The sequence below is a fragment of the Bombus vancouverensis genome, unplaced genomic scaffold (genome assembly GCF_051014615.1).
Source record: "Bombus vancouverensis nearcticus unplaced genomic scaffold, iyBomVanc1_principal scaffold0053, whole genome shotgun sequence".
In the NCBI taxonomy this organism is placed as follows: domain Eukaryota; kingdom Metazoa; phylum Arthropoda; class Insecta; order Hymenoptera; family Apidae; genus Bombus; species Bombus vancouverensis.
The window spans coordinates 402,300-415,856 of record NW_027468944.1 but is presented as its reverse complement, the minus strand read 5'-3'; the positions used below and the strand labels follow the sequence as shown (position 1 = coordinate 415,856).

The 13,557-nt window shown below is 38.5% G+C and overlaps 1 non-coding gene across 1 annotated transcript; it reads right to left on the bottom strand.

Moving 5' to 3' along the window:
- Window positions 1-12,828: 12,828 nt before the first annotated feature.
- On the bottom strand, window positions 12,829-12,947 carry LOC143304761 (5S ribosomal RNA). Its single transcript, XR_013061407.1, has one exon. It is a non-coding gene; the product is annotated as a 5S ribosomal RNA (ribosomal RNA).
- Window positions 12,948-13,557: the final 610 nt, after the last annotated feature.

Sequence of the window (13,557 nt, the reverse complement as noted above, 5' to 3'; positions counted from 1 at the left end):
ATTATTCGACGAACAGCACTACAACATACACTACTGCACTACGTTGCCCACTGAAATCACTTTATTCATTGTTTATTTCGATTATGCGCTAGTTTTAGCTTGTTTAAGTGCACTGTTCGCGGAATCCCTTTTACTTCAATCTTGACGTTTTGGTTCTGCAGGATTTCTAGCACTTTATATGGTCCAGTATATTGATCGGAGAATTTTCCTTTACTGAGTTCTTTTAGTAAATATATCGAATCTCCTACTTTAAAATCCTGGGGGTTGATTCGTCGGTCGTAATATTCTTTTGATCTTAGTTTGGATTTTATTAAATTTTCTCTTGCCATTCGTTGTACGGTGTTAATTTTATCGAACAGGTCTTCGAGATATTCTGCGTATGTTGGTTCCATGTTCTCTTCGATTATTACTTCACCAGTAGGTTCTCTGGCTAAATGTCTAAAAACTAATTCGTGCGGAGAGAATTTCGTTCCTTCGTGTACAGAGGTATTATAAGAAAACATAGCTAATTCTACCCATTCGTCCCAATTTCTGGAATTTTCAATGTATAATTTGAGATATTCAATCAGTACGTGGTGAGATCTTTCGATTGAACCGTTACTTTGTGGATGATATGCCGTCGTGGTGTATTGTTTGATGCGGAATCTCTTTGCTACTTTCTTCATTAGTGAGGATGTAAAGTTCGTTCCTTGATCAGTGAGAATAGCTCTCGGTGATCCGAAACGACAAATAAATCGCTTTACAAAAGCGTCCGCTATCTCGGCTGAAGAGATTCCTCCTAGTGGAATCCCAATTGAGTATTTTGTTAATAAATCTTGGATGGTTAATATATATTCATTTCCCTTTTGAGTTTTTGGTAATGGTCCTACAATATCCATACTAATTTTATCGAATGCTTTACCTGGTGTGTCTGTAAGTACCATTGGTTGTTTTGCTTTTATTCTTGTGAGTTTCTTTAATTGACATTCCTTACATGTTCTTACGTAATCTTGAATTTCCTTTTTCATATTTTCCCAATAGTAGTGTTGTCGTATTCTTTGATAAGTTTTGGTAATTCCTTTGTGTCCTGCTACGCTTGATTCATGTTTTTCTCGTATTATGTTGTTCCGCGCTTCCACAGGTGGAGTAATTACTTCTCCAGTGCAAATGGTGATGGATAAGGTTTTTTCCATAAATATTTCCTTTAATTTTCTGATTGTATATCGCCAGGGTATTTCCTCCAAGTTTCCTTTGCTAATGCTAAACGAAGTTAACTGTTTTTCATTTACTACGTCTAATAGAGATCTTAGCGAGTTTAATAAATTGTCTGGTGTTATTGGAATATTTCTATTTTCCTTTATCGGTAGGGATACAATGTATTTTCCGGAATCGTAATTCAATCTTGCTTTTTCTAACATTAAATCTTCATAACGAGGCAATTTTCCCGTTTCCTTCATTTCTAAGGCTCCTTTATCTATCGGTTTGCCGTGTATATCTATAAATACTACTTTATGGTCACTTACTCTTGCAATTGAGTCTCGGGTTTCCGAAATTTTTAGTTCCGCAATTATCGTAGGTCTCGTGTCCTTTTCTTGTTGTTGAATTAGTTCTGGAACTACAGTGGAGGTTTCTTTTTCGCTTGTCGTGTCCGTGTCTTCCTTTTCTCGATTGGTTATTTCTCTGTCTGTACTTACATTGATTTCTGTTAGTGCTTGGTCTAAATATTTTATGGGGGTTTCTTCTATTGTAAAATGTTTTCGGGTAAAACCCTTTCCTTGGTTTTTGGAATCACTGGGTTGAGGCAAGACGCGTGGTTTGGCTTCGAATACGGGAGAGTCTTCCGTTGACGTGTCTATTTCGAATCTTTTTGGGACAGGATAGCGAATCGGTGAGACTTCCTCTCTCTTTCTGATTGGTAAACAAACTTCTGGAGGGTTCCTAGATAATGCGTCTGCGTTTGCGTTCGCTCTGCCTTCTTTGTATACAATATCAAATTCAAAGTCCGATAATTTTAATTTCCATTTCCAAATTCTAGAAGTAGGATCTTTGATAGAATGCATCCACACTAAAGGTTTATGATCGGTTACGATAGTAAACTTTCTTCCGTAAAGATACGGTCGGAAGTGCATTGCGCTGTAAACAATTGCCAGACACTCCTTTTCTATGGTAGTGTCACGTCGATTCGGGGTAATTTCACGTTCCGCACGCAAGGTGAGAAATTCGTACTTAAATTTTGATTGTTATTAGAAAATTTATTGAACACTGACAGAGTAACAATACAGAATGGTCAAACAGCACAGAAAAGAATGTTCTTACAACGACTCGAGAGGTACTTTTTTATATCAAGGACCCGGCTCCTGTGGAGGGGCTATCGCTGGATGCCGGTCACATAGGGTTTCTATTACTGCTTAGCCATCATTTTGCTGACCAAGGTATGTGAGGCATAATCATCCTTTCGTTGCGTTCTCACGACCACCGTGACAGTAGAGTAGTTTTGTTCGGCAGAATTTAATAGTCTTGAGGCATACGCAATCGGCAAATCCTTTCCGATTGGCCCTTGACTCAGTACACCGCTTATTGCATATCCTGATGCGTCTGTGGTAAGGTTAAAAGGTTTAGAAAAGTCTGGATATTGTAGAATGGGCTTCGTCATTAACGCTGTTTTTAAATTATTGAATGCATCTTCTTGATTTTCCGTCCATTTGAAGGGAGTATCTTTCTTTAATAGTTGTGTCAATGGTTTCGCGACCTTGGAGAAATCGGGTATAAATCTTCTGTAATATCCTGCTAGTCCCAGAAATTGTTTGATATTTTTCGCCTTCTTTGGTCGTGGAAATTTTGATACGGCTTCGACCTTTTTTGGATCGGGTTTCACGCCATCCTCACTAATTATATGTCCCAAATAATTCACCTCATGCCGTAAAAATTCACACTTATCGGGTTGTAATCGTAATTTGGCTGTCCTCGGTCTTTCCATTAATTTATTAAATTTAATTTCGTGTTCCTGGAGAGATCTGGAATAAATCACTATGTCATCCAGATAGACGAATAGTTCTATTCCTTGCAGACCCGATAATACCGAGTTCATTAAACGTTGAAATGTTGCTGGGGCATTTTTTAATCCAAAGGGCATTCTTTTGAATTGAAAATGTCCGTATGGTGTCGAAAATGCCGTTTTGTGGGCGTCCTCTTGCGACATACGGATCTGGTGAAAGCCTGATGCTAAGTCAAACGTGGAAAAATATTTTGCACTTCCTAATTGATCCAATATTTCTGTGATGTTGGGTAATGGGAAGGCATCGCCAATCGTTTTATCGTTCAATTTTCTATAATCGATAACTAATCTCCAGCGTTTATTTCCTTGCGAATCGGGTTTTTTGGGCACAATCCATAACGGGGAGTTATATGGAGATATTGATGGTTCCACTACGTCCGTATCTAGCAATTCTTGAATCTGTCGATTTATCTCTTCTCGATGTATTGGCGGATATCGATACTGTTTGGTATTAATTGGTATATTATCTGTGGTAATTATTCTATGTTGCAGAACTTCAGTTGCCTCCAATGTATCTCCTGGAATATGAAATCTATCTTGATTGTTACGAATCAATTTTTTTACATTTTCCTTTTCTTCTTCGTTCAAGTGTTCGAGTCGTAATAACTCATTTATTTTTTCGTATCTACTTTCCTTCGATTTTAAAACTGTATTACACGCTGTCCTAGGAAGCGGGGAGGGATTTTCAAATTCCTTAATTACCATCGTCGGTGTTGTAAATTCGTAATCTCTTGAAGTAGTATTTATTACTCTTATATAGCCTTTTCCTTTATGATTCCTCACAACTGCATTTCCGAAATAGATTCCCTTGCTCGGCTCGATTCTTGGAATAAATCCCTCTTTTATCTCTGGATTAGCGATATTAATTGAACACGTTATTGAACTTCGCTTCGGTATAATTATTTTCTCCTTAGTGTCGAAGGGAATATAAATATTTCCCCATTTGATATGTTTTTCTTCATAATCTAAACGAGCTTTACAACCTGCAAAAAATTCGGATCCTAAGATTCCGTCTTGATCGATTAGTAATGAATCATCGACTACGTGAAAAATAACCGGATGGCCCGCGACCTGTATTACCGTCTGCCCTAGGGAGACCAGGCTCGTTGCCGTAATTCCTCGCACTTCAATTGATTCTTTCTCGTCGATGATGGCTGAATCGGGTAAAGCAGGTTTCTTGATAATATTGATTTCCGATCCAGAGTCTAACAATAAACTCGTCTTGGTTTTTAGATTTGGGGAAACTATTCGTGCAGTTGGGGTCGTTGGAGAATCGTTAAATTTTACTGAAATAATTCGGAGAGGTCGCCTTCCGAATCTGAATTCAACTCTTGATGATTTTCCTTCGCCGGTTGCTTGTGCTTCGCTCTTTCCCTTTTGTCTTGAGATTCTGGATTCCCTGTCTGTGGCCTTGTTTGGTTGTGGGATGACTCCCCCACAGTATTTAGTGGCTGTTCGTTCGATCTTATAGTCGGCATTGCGTTCGCTCCGTCTCTCGTTATGGGTGGTGGAGTTGATCTCGCGTGGGTGGCTGCCCTCGTCCTGTTTGTTGCCGTCGGCGCCGGTCGCCTGATTGCCGCTTGTACTCTCGGGCGATTCGGCGTATCGTTCCCTCGTGGCTCGCCCCATTCTCCCGAAGGACGTGTTTGGTTTCCCGACGGTCTCGAAGCGTAGGGTACGATTAATCCGGCGTCTACTCGGGCTTTAAATTTGTAACAGTCCTTCACTAAATGTCCGGGTTTTTTTACAATAGTTACACATGATATTTTGTCTATTAGTATTCGGAAAATTCTGCGATGGAGGTACTGATCTTCGATCTTGGCGGTTGTTTCTGATATTGTTATTAGTGTTCGAGGGACGTGCGTTATCGCGTTTGTAATAGTTCGAGGGTGTCGGTCGATGGGGTCGCGTTCTGTCGGTTATTTGTCTCAATTCGTGTGTTGCTTTAACGGCTTGACGATACGCATCTTCTAAAGTATGGTACCCTGTTATTTTTACTCGTACATATACCTCGTTCGGAAGTCCTTTAACGAAAGCTTCTCTCGTTTCCCAATCTATAGTATCTTGTACGTCGGGGGATATGATGCCGTAGTCGCCTCTTTCTCCGTCCATTATTGCTAATCTAAGATTTCTAACGCGATCCATATAATCTAATATATCTTCCCCGGGTCGTTGAAATATCGTTCCTAATTCTCCCTTATATTCATTAAGAGATTTCTTTGGGCCGAATAGATCCTTTAATTTGTTTCCGAAATCATTTAAACTCATTAATTCCGTGTCTTCGATGGCGAGGAACGCGTGTCCACGAAGCTTATTTACTAACAATTTTACCAATTGAGGTTCTTGATATCTGGGAATCATATTTCGCGCGCGCTCACAAGCTCTTAAAAAATGGAATACCGATGGTCGATATCCGTCAAACACTGGCACCGATTCGATCGCGTCTTTTAGCTTAATTGGCTGGGTATGTCCACCTGTCTGGACCGTTTCCTGTTGCGCTGTCGGCGGCGATTTGGGTGTTTGAGGTTCCTGTTTCGTTTTAAGTTCGAATAATCCGCTTTGTAATTCGGCGAGTTTTGCACTCATATCGCGAAAGTTCGCATCCCATGCTTTAAGCTTTTCCGACAATGTCAAAACCATTTCTTCGTCAAACGATTCCACTACAGTCGCCATTGTTTTTTAAATATATATTTTATTAACAAGTGTGACAACTTTAATCTACTATGGAGCGTGTCAAATCGTTTAAACCAACTTTAATCCTCCGTGAAGCGGATCCCACCGCTGCCACCAAAAATTTACTACTCTAAATGTTACGTATTAATTTGTTTGTTTAAATCGATCAAATCTTAAGTTTAAATTTTACTGAAAAATTTTTTTTTTTTATAGTTTGAGTTTGTATGTAATCTGAAGGGAAATAAGTTGAAATGATATTATTGTGTATTTAATTCCGATTTAGGTAATTAATTAATACGATAGTTGCTGCCACCAGAAATAGTCTAAAGACTATTTCAAAATATTTTATTTTTATTATTTTCTTTTGCGTTTAAAGGGTAGCGTTAACTGACGCTTAATGCAACTGGTAAACGAATTTCACTTTTCGGCTAACTTGCTATGCGCAGGGATACTAGCGCGGGAGAGGATTAAAGCTGGGTACAATGAATATTTTTCCTCGTTGAACGGATTTTTATTTTGACGTAGAATTGCTTAGGTTATTATATATATATATTTTATTAGCTGGATATTTATATTTTAGCGTTGCTGGATTAGATAGGAATATGAGATTGTTCGTTGTTTTATATAAATTTATTTTTACGTTCGACTTCTTCTTCTCTTTTAATTCCGCCGTAGTAGTTTGTCGTTAGGACCGAAACTCAATTCATTTACCACGATGAAGTCTGTCGCCACGATCTTCTTGCCTTTTGAGTTTAATTAACGAGGATGATTCTAACGATCCTCTCTGCGTGGAACTCGTGTGATTTCGCAAGCCTTGCCCAAAGACGGGTAATATTTTACCAACAATGGGAGGAGGAATGCGAAGATCAGAGGATGTTTCAGTAGTTGAAAACACCGTTCGCACAAGCCGACACAACGGACAACACCTTTGTTTAAAATTTAAGCAATGTTTCTATCTTTAAAACCGTTCGCGAAAATGAATGAAATCGATGATAGGAGGTTTTTAATTCAATTCTCGAGGACAACGAGATTACCAGAGAAGAAGAAAGTTTTTAAAATTAATTCTCTTACCTTGAGGAAAAGGTGCTATCGGGTGCCATTACTCCAGGTGTTTCGGTGATCGACGAGGTTTGTTGGGTTTATTATTTAATCTCGAATATAGGGTTTTTACCAGCCTTTACTTTATTAAGCTATTTCGATACAAATTGAGTAACTCGCTAACTGAATTAATACCGTAATGAGGACTTAAAATTTTCTTTTATTTAATCGCGACTCCTTTTTCTTTACCGAAAAACTAAAGACCCCGAAACGCAAAAATACTTATACAAATTCTAAACGCAGTAATGGACGCAAAGAATGATGAGCCGTAATAACAAACGATCGCAAGATTTATGAACAAACTAATGAACGCTGCGCTATGTTGCTATGCTTATTTATAATGCCATCCCCCACGGGGTGGTGGTCCGCTGGGGGTACGCTTCCGTGGGAATCGGGATGTTGCAGTTTTGGGCTTCTCGGAATCGTACGTGACAAAATGTAAGTTCCATATTTCAACTTAGTTTTCTATCAGTCCTGTGAGGGGAACCCCCTCTGGTTGAAATCGTTGATACTGATCGTTGCGTGAAAGTTCGTTTTGCGAATGAAATTCCCGAAGAGGTTTTGGAGGCGCATCTTCGTCACCATGCTTCTGGGAGAAAGGGAATTTCCCCTGTTGTGCGCTATTGGTGTATGCGTGAGTTCAGCGAACTTTATCCCGGAGCTCCTTGTTTCTATTTTGATTTAGTGTAGCTGCTTCAATTTCGTTGGTTCGCTGTTTGATGTTCCTTATTGTTATTAATTTTTGATATATTTTGTTTTGTGTTGTATATATATATTTTAAATCTGATAGTGTTAGGTTATTTACGTTTGTTATTATTTATTATATATATTATTTTTTTATTTTTATATTGCCCCCCTTTTATATATATATATATATATTTTTTATACATTTGTAGTTGCGCACAAAATTTATTAAAGAAAAGTGTTAACAATGTGTTTTCATGATTTGTTTCTCGGGCCTGACTTCCATTAATCCCTAATATTCCTGTCGCCATGACGCGTATAAATCCAACATGGCTGCTCATAAATGTCATCAGTAAAGTTTTAGTGGCGGGTCTTTAGTTTTGTTTGATATCGAAGTAAATTTTCGTCTGTCGCTCGTTTTTCCTTATTCTACCGCAATCAGAACATTTATTTATTAACATTATTTTAAAGTGACAGTAGTATATCTCGTGTGAATATACGTATATATATATGTTTATGTTGTGTGTTACTTCAGTATAGCTAATGTTTTGTAATTCTTTGATCGCGTTATTTATTGTTTCGAGTAGTTTATTTTATAGAGCATTCGATAATACAAAACATATGCACTCACACGTACATATATATATATGTATATACGTATTTATATGCCTATTTCTCTTGCCCGTATAGTGTTCATACGAAATGAAATGTTAATTATTTGTTTTATATTAATTTCTTTTAATAAGATAGAACACGCACACGTATATATGTATATATTTCTGGCAAAGTGATTTTCATTCAGATTCTTTAGTGATATAGTGTTGTGTATTTGAGGTTATGTGTCAATCATTTGATTTCATATATACATATATATCTTGTATTGTGACAACATAGTATTGAAGGTTTTGTTTCTAGATTATTGTGCGTTTAATGTGTGTTTACATAATTGTGTTTGATGATAGAATTTCTGTATGCAATTCCTCGAATCGTTGCGGTGTTAATTGCCTTGTTAATCCTTCCTTTAGTTTCGTAGCGCCGTGTGTTCGTTTGTGCATTCAAATCTTTATTCGCGCGTTTTGCATGGGATAGTTTTCTTGTTCTCGTTACGGCGCGTGCGGAGCGCGGGACGTGACAATATGTACGCGTATATACAAGACTATCACAAAGCTTAACAAATAATTAAGTCTAATGAATAATAAATTTGATGAACAATGAAGTTAATAAATAATAAATTATACGAATAATTAAGTTTAACAGATAATAAGTCTAATGAATAATAAGCTTAACGAATAGTAAGATTAATGAATAATATGATTTACGAATAATGTATTTAATGTACACTATTAACAATGTGTTTGTTGGGTTCAAACGAATCCACGGCCAACGAGATAACTCTTTACTAAGCGTAAAAATAATCTTAGGCACAAAATACGATTGACGAAAATGCTCGAGGTGTCACTCTCCAAGGCAATCGCACGAATGCCGGCCTCGTCTGAAATTTTATACGCACTCGTTAGAAGCATCGAGAAAGTTCCGAACGCCGTTGCTAGGCAGTTTCTGCTTGGAGTTTGGTTATTGATACAATGTATGTCCCATTGTATCGGCACCTCCGACGTAACCTCACACGTGGCTAGGCCCGCTCTCGAGGCCGCATGCCGCCACAATCTCACTTCTCAGAAAACCCATACAACTACTCCAGACCTCCGTTAGGCAAAACGCTTATCTCGTTAGCGTGGCTACGTTCGGCGACCAATTGTCACCTCGAACCCAATCTCGCTATCACAAATTTTAAACAATTACAGCTATAATAAAATCTAGACTAAAGTACTAGAGGATATTCCCAAAATTTCCAAGGAAAGGCTTCGGCTTTCCTTTCATCTCCGACATATATATTATTTCTGGCATATATATTTCGGGTTCACATTATGATTAGGGTTAGGTGCGTGTAACGAATCTTCATTTGTATTAGCCATTGTTGTTATGTAACAGAGAAGATATTTACTAGTACAAATATGATTATTACAGAATTTGACAAGTAGCCGTAGTAATTAGATACTCGAGATGCTAATGACAATAATCCTACGTTCAATAACGAATCCGCGGTCAGCGGAATAACAAAATGCGCTTCCTTCCAAAGTCCAAGTTGTACTCAACTTGCTTGTCTACGGTACAAGTATTACTAAACTAACTGTTGCGTCGCATGGAGCAGCGGAACCCCAGCCAACGCTACCTGGCGGCCAGCGGCCCACCTACCTGCTTCCAGACCCCCAATAAACTCAATGACCGGCCATAAAACGTCACCTTCTAGCTAAATTGTTTCCAGATGTGTGTCGAGCAATCTAGTTGTCTAGAAGCATTTCGGTTTATGTCCGGATTAGCAAAATCCTTGAGTTTGTTATGCTATTAAAAAAGGCTCGGAAAAGGCAGGTAGTCACCGAACGAGAAAACCCAACACATAAACATAGGATAGAAACGACTGGTTTTCCCCAGCAATAAAATCACCCCGGACACTGGTGAGAAATTCCTCATGTCCTGCTTCTTTAGCGGGGTCACGACCAATCGGCATCAAGCTTTCCTTCGGGGAAAACTAAGAGGGAGTCAGTCAGCAGTCGGTCAGTGAGTCAGTCAGGCAGCCAGTCAGTCAGTCAGCAGTCGGTCAGTGAGTCAGTCAGGCAGCCAGTCAGTCAGTCAGCAACCTCGGGAAGTCTCAGTTCGCAGCAACGATTCGCGCTTACGCTCTCGCCCTCTCATCCCCTGATCTTACGTTCTAACCGAGTCCAACCGTATCCCGGTTGCTGTTAATTCACCACTCAGTGTATACACAGTGTCTTAATAAAACACAACTGAAAACCCGTTACAGCAGTGTGCACTTCAATTAACCACCTCTATTAGCCTAAACGCAATAGGGGATCGATCATCTCGCGGCGTCGATTGAACAATCGTAACAGGAATTTACGACTCCTGTTGATGCGCTTCTACACGATCGTGTCTCCCCGCGAGTGAAAGAACACTAACTTTTTGTTAAAACGTAGAATATTCACCAAGTGTAAAGACACTATGTAACTCGCTACTGAGACATCACGAGAGAGAATGACTTTCCGTCAGGGTGATGCTGCAGAGGAAAACTGTGATGGGGTGTGTCTAAGGACACGAGGTCATCGGATTCGTCGAGAAAAGCCCTTGTTCGGAAAGTGAGGGAAATTGACGTTGCTGTCAATTGGTCAATTTCCATGTTGGTATCGAGAAAAGGATGCTAGCCGCCCTCGAGGGAAGGTTGCTAGTGGGAAGCGTCGTTCGTGAAAAAAATACATTTCCCCTATCTTCACGTAGTTGGGACAAAAACTGTTTGTCTGTTTGACGGACTTTAGTAAACTAAATCTTAAAATTTATAACGGGTTCTCAAGCTTGCTGAACATGTACTGTGGAGATGCATCGACATCTGGTAATCATTTTAGCCGGAGAATAGGGTCTGCGTGTGGCGAGCCACGGGACAGAAACCGTTGGAATGTTTACTGTCGAGTGCCGCTACAATTATTTCTTTTAAGGAGAGCTATAGAATTTCTCTATACCTCTGTTAGAGAAAGCGTTCATCCCTTGACCGCGGCTACATTCGGCGACTGATTGTCGCCTCGAGCCCAAATTCATTATCACAAATCTCGAACAAATACAATCGGATTGAATAACGACAATTGCTTAATTGCGGCTATAGTAGAATCTAGATTAATGTGTTAAGGGGTTTTCCCAAATTCCAAAGGGAAGGCTTCGGTGTCCTTTTATCTCCGACATATACATATAAATGTGATATAAATTATATCGTGTTTGGCCTCATTTTAATCAGAAAAATCTCACAAAAAAGTCAGTAAAAATTTAATTAAAAAAAATTAAACATAAGGTTTAACCATTGACTGATGGATAATTAGTATTCTTTCATGGACGATTGAATTCGGATCATTTTACACTACTCAACCGTCGAACTTAGTGGCGTGTTAAAGGGAACGCTAGGGCCCTGTAGGTTGATTTCCCCCCAGTAACGGGAATGACGACCGATTAATTGCGATCAATCATACAGAAAATATAACGAATTGATTATAAAAATAGTATGCTAATAAATAATTGATATTGTTTTACGAAAAGAATAACTGTTAGCATTTTATGCAAGCGTTGGATGAAAAAGGCCGACATTGTTTGACCGATATGTATCTCATTAAGCCGACTCTCACACCTTTTCCTGTTTCGTTTGCGCTGTCTTCTCTAAGTAATTCACTACTGTACAAAACTCTACTGTAATTCATCGCCAAGGAGACACGATTTTCGAACAACTATGAAGACAATACGTGTATGTGACTTTACGTATAAATGTTCGTGAAGATGAACGATGTGCATACGTCCACCTAAATGTATGAAATTTTACTCAGGTGGCTACACCTTTTAGGCCAAACGGTGTTCCATTGAATTCATAGTGAAAACGGGTTGTAGAAAAAACAGCTGGACGTCTCTGTTTCGAAGAAAAGTTGTGCCATTGTAGATTTTGGACTCGTGCTTGAAAGATTATCTCATCAGGTTATTTATATCACATAACTTGTGCTGTTTGGTTGGTTGGTTGGTTGGTTGGTAGACAAGTAATATGAACTTTATGCGCATAATTAATTTATGGTGTTACTGGTTTATTTAATCAACTATGTTATATCCGTTGTTTTCTATGATATCCGTTGCGTTATCATAGAAAGAGACTGGATTTGATTAGGAAAAGAAAACCAAGCTGTTTATGTTTCTTCCATCCAAAATCTTTTACAACGACCAGAACGTACAGCAATTAGTATGGTTTCACCTTCTTTGTCTTTTTAACGTGAAAGTAAATATTCACTTAAACCACGAATGACATAATGGATTAGACGTATGTAATGAATATTCGGTATCGAGTTTGCTATATGTTAACAAATTTATTACATCGTCATCCGTGGAATAAAAATTGGAATAAATATAAATAGCCGTTTTGTGCAAACGGCGGCCATAGAGTGTGGAAAGTAAAAACTACTGCAGGAATCAGTGTAATAGATGCATAGATAATTGGTGCGTTAAATCTATTGTGCAGTTCATGAATTATAGCGCACAGTACTAGTGTATAATGTACATGAAATTACACTTACGTGCTAGACAACAATTTATAAGTAGTACGTGATTCAGCAATAGTCTATTGACTTTCAAACAAGCGTACTTGAATGTATAACGAATAACCACGACATTGACATACGCTGTAATACTAAAAGTATATTTTTAACACGATGTACATGACCATAAATTATTAAGAAAAGTAGGAAGAATTGGAAAAAATTAAAAAAAGCCAACACCACACGGAGTTCCCAAGCGGTCACCCATCTAAGTACTATCCGTGCCCTACGTTGCTTAACTTTCGTGATCGGACGAGAACGAGTGCACTCAACGTGGTATGAGAGTTGGCTGAAGTGAGTAATTTTGTTACTTGCTCTTAATATTCAGGAAAAAAGAAGTGGTTAGTTGACTGTAGACCTCCGAGCAGGACGGACCTCTCAGTGCGCGCGTCAAAGTAGACAAACATTCACTAAAGTAGAAGGAATAAGTGACAAAAAGTGACAAAAAGTGAAAAATATTGCATTGACATCATCTCTATAAATACAAATAAGAATAAAAATAAAATAAAATAAAATAAGACAAAATAAAATTGTATAAAAAGATAGAAGTTACCGATAATGAAGCCAAAAGCAACGAAACGGAACCCACCGTGGACCCGATAAAAAAAGCCATCAAGAGAAAAATAATCACACAAAAAACAGCCAAAAAAATCAAGAATAGTTTAAGACTTTCCGCTCAAAAGACGCGGAAACTCAACCCACAACCAAACCTGGTGGCCAGGACGAAAAGACTAGTAAACATCCTATGAAACACAGTTATAGATTATCACTCCAGCCAAGAAGAAAAGGCTAAAGAAATGAAAAACATGAAGCCCGTAAGAGCTACCTCGCCTCCAGCAATCATAACAAAAAACAGATTTAGTATACTACAATCTGAACCAGAGTGTTACGCCGGGCGAC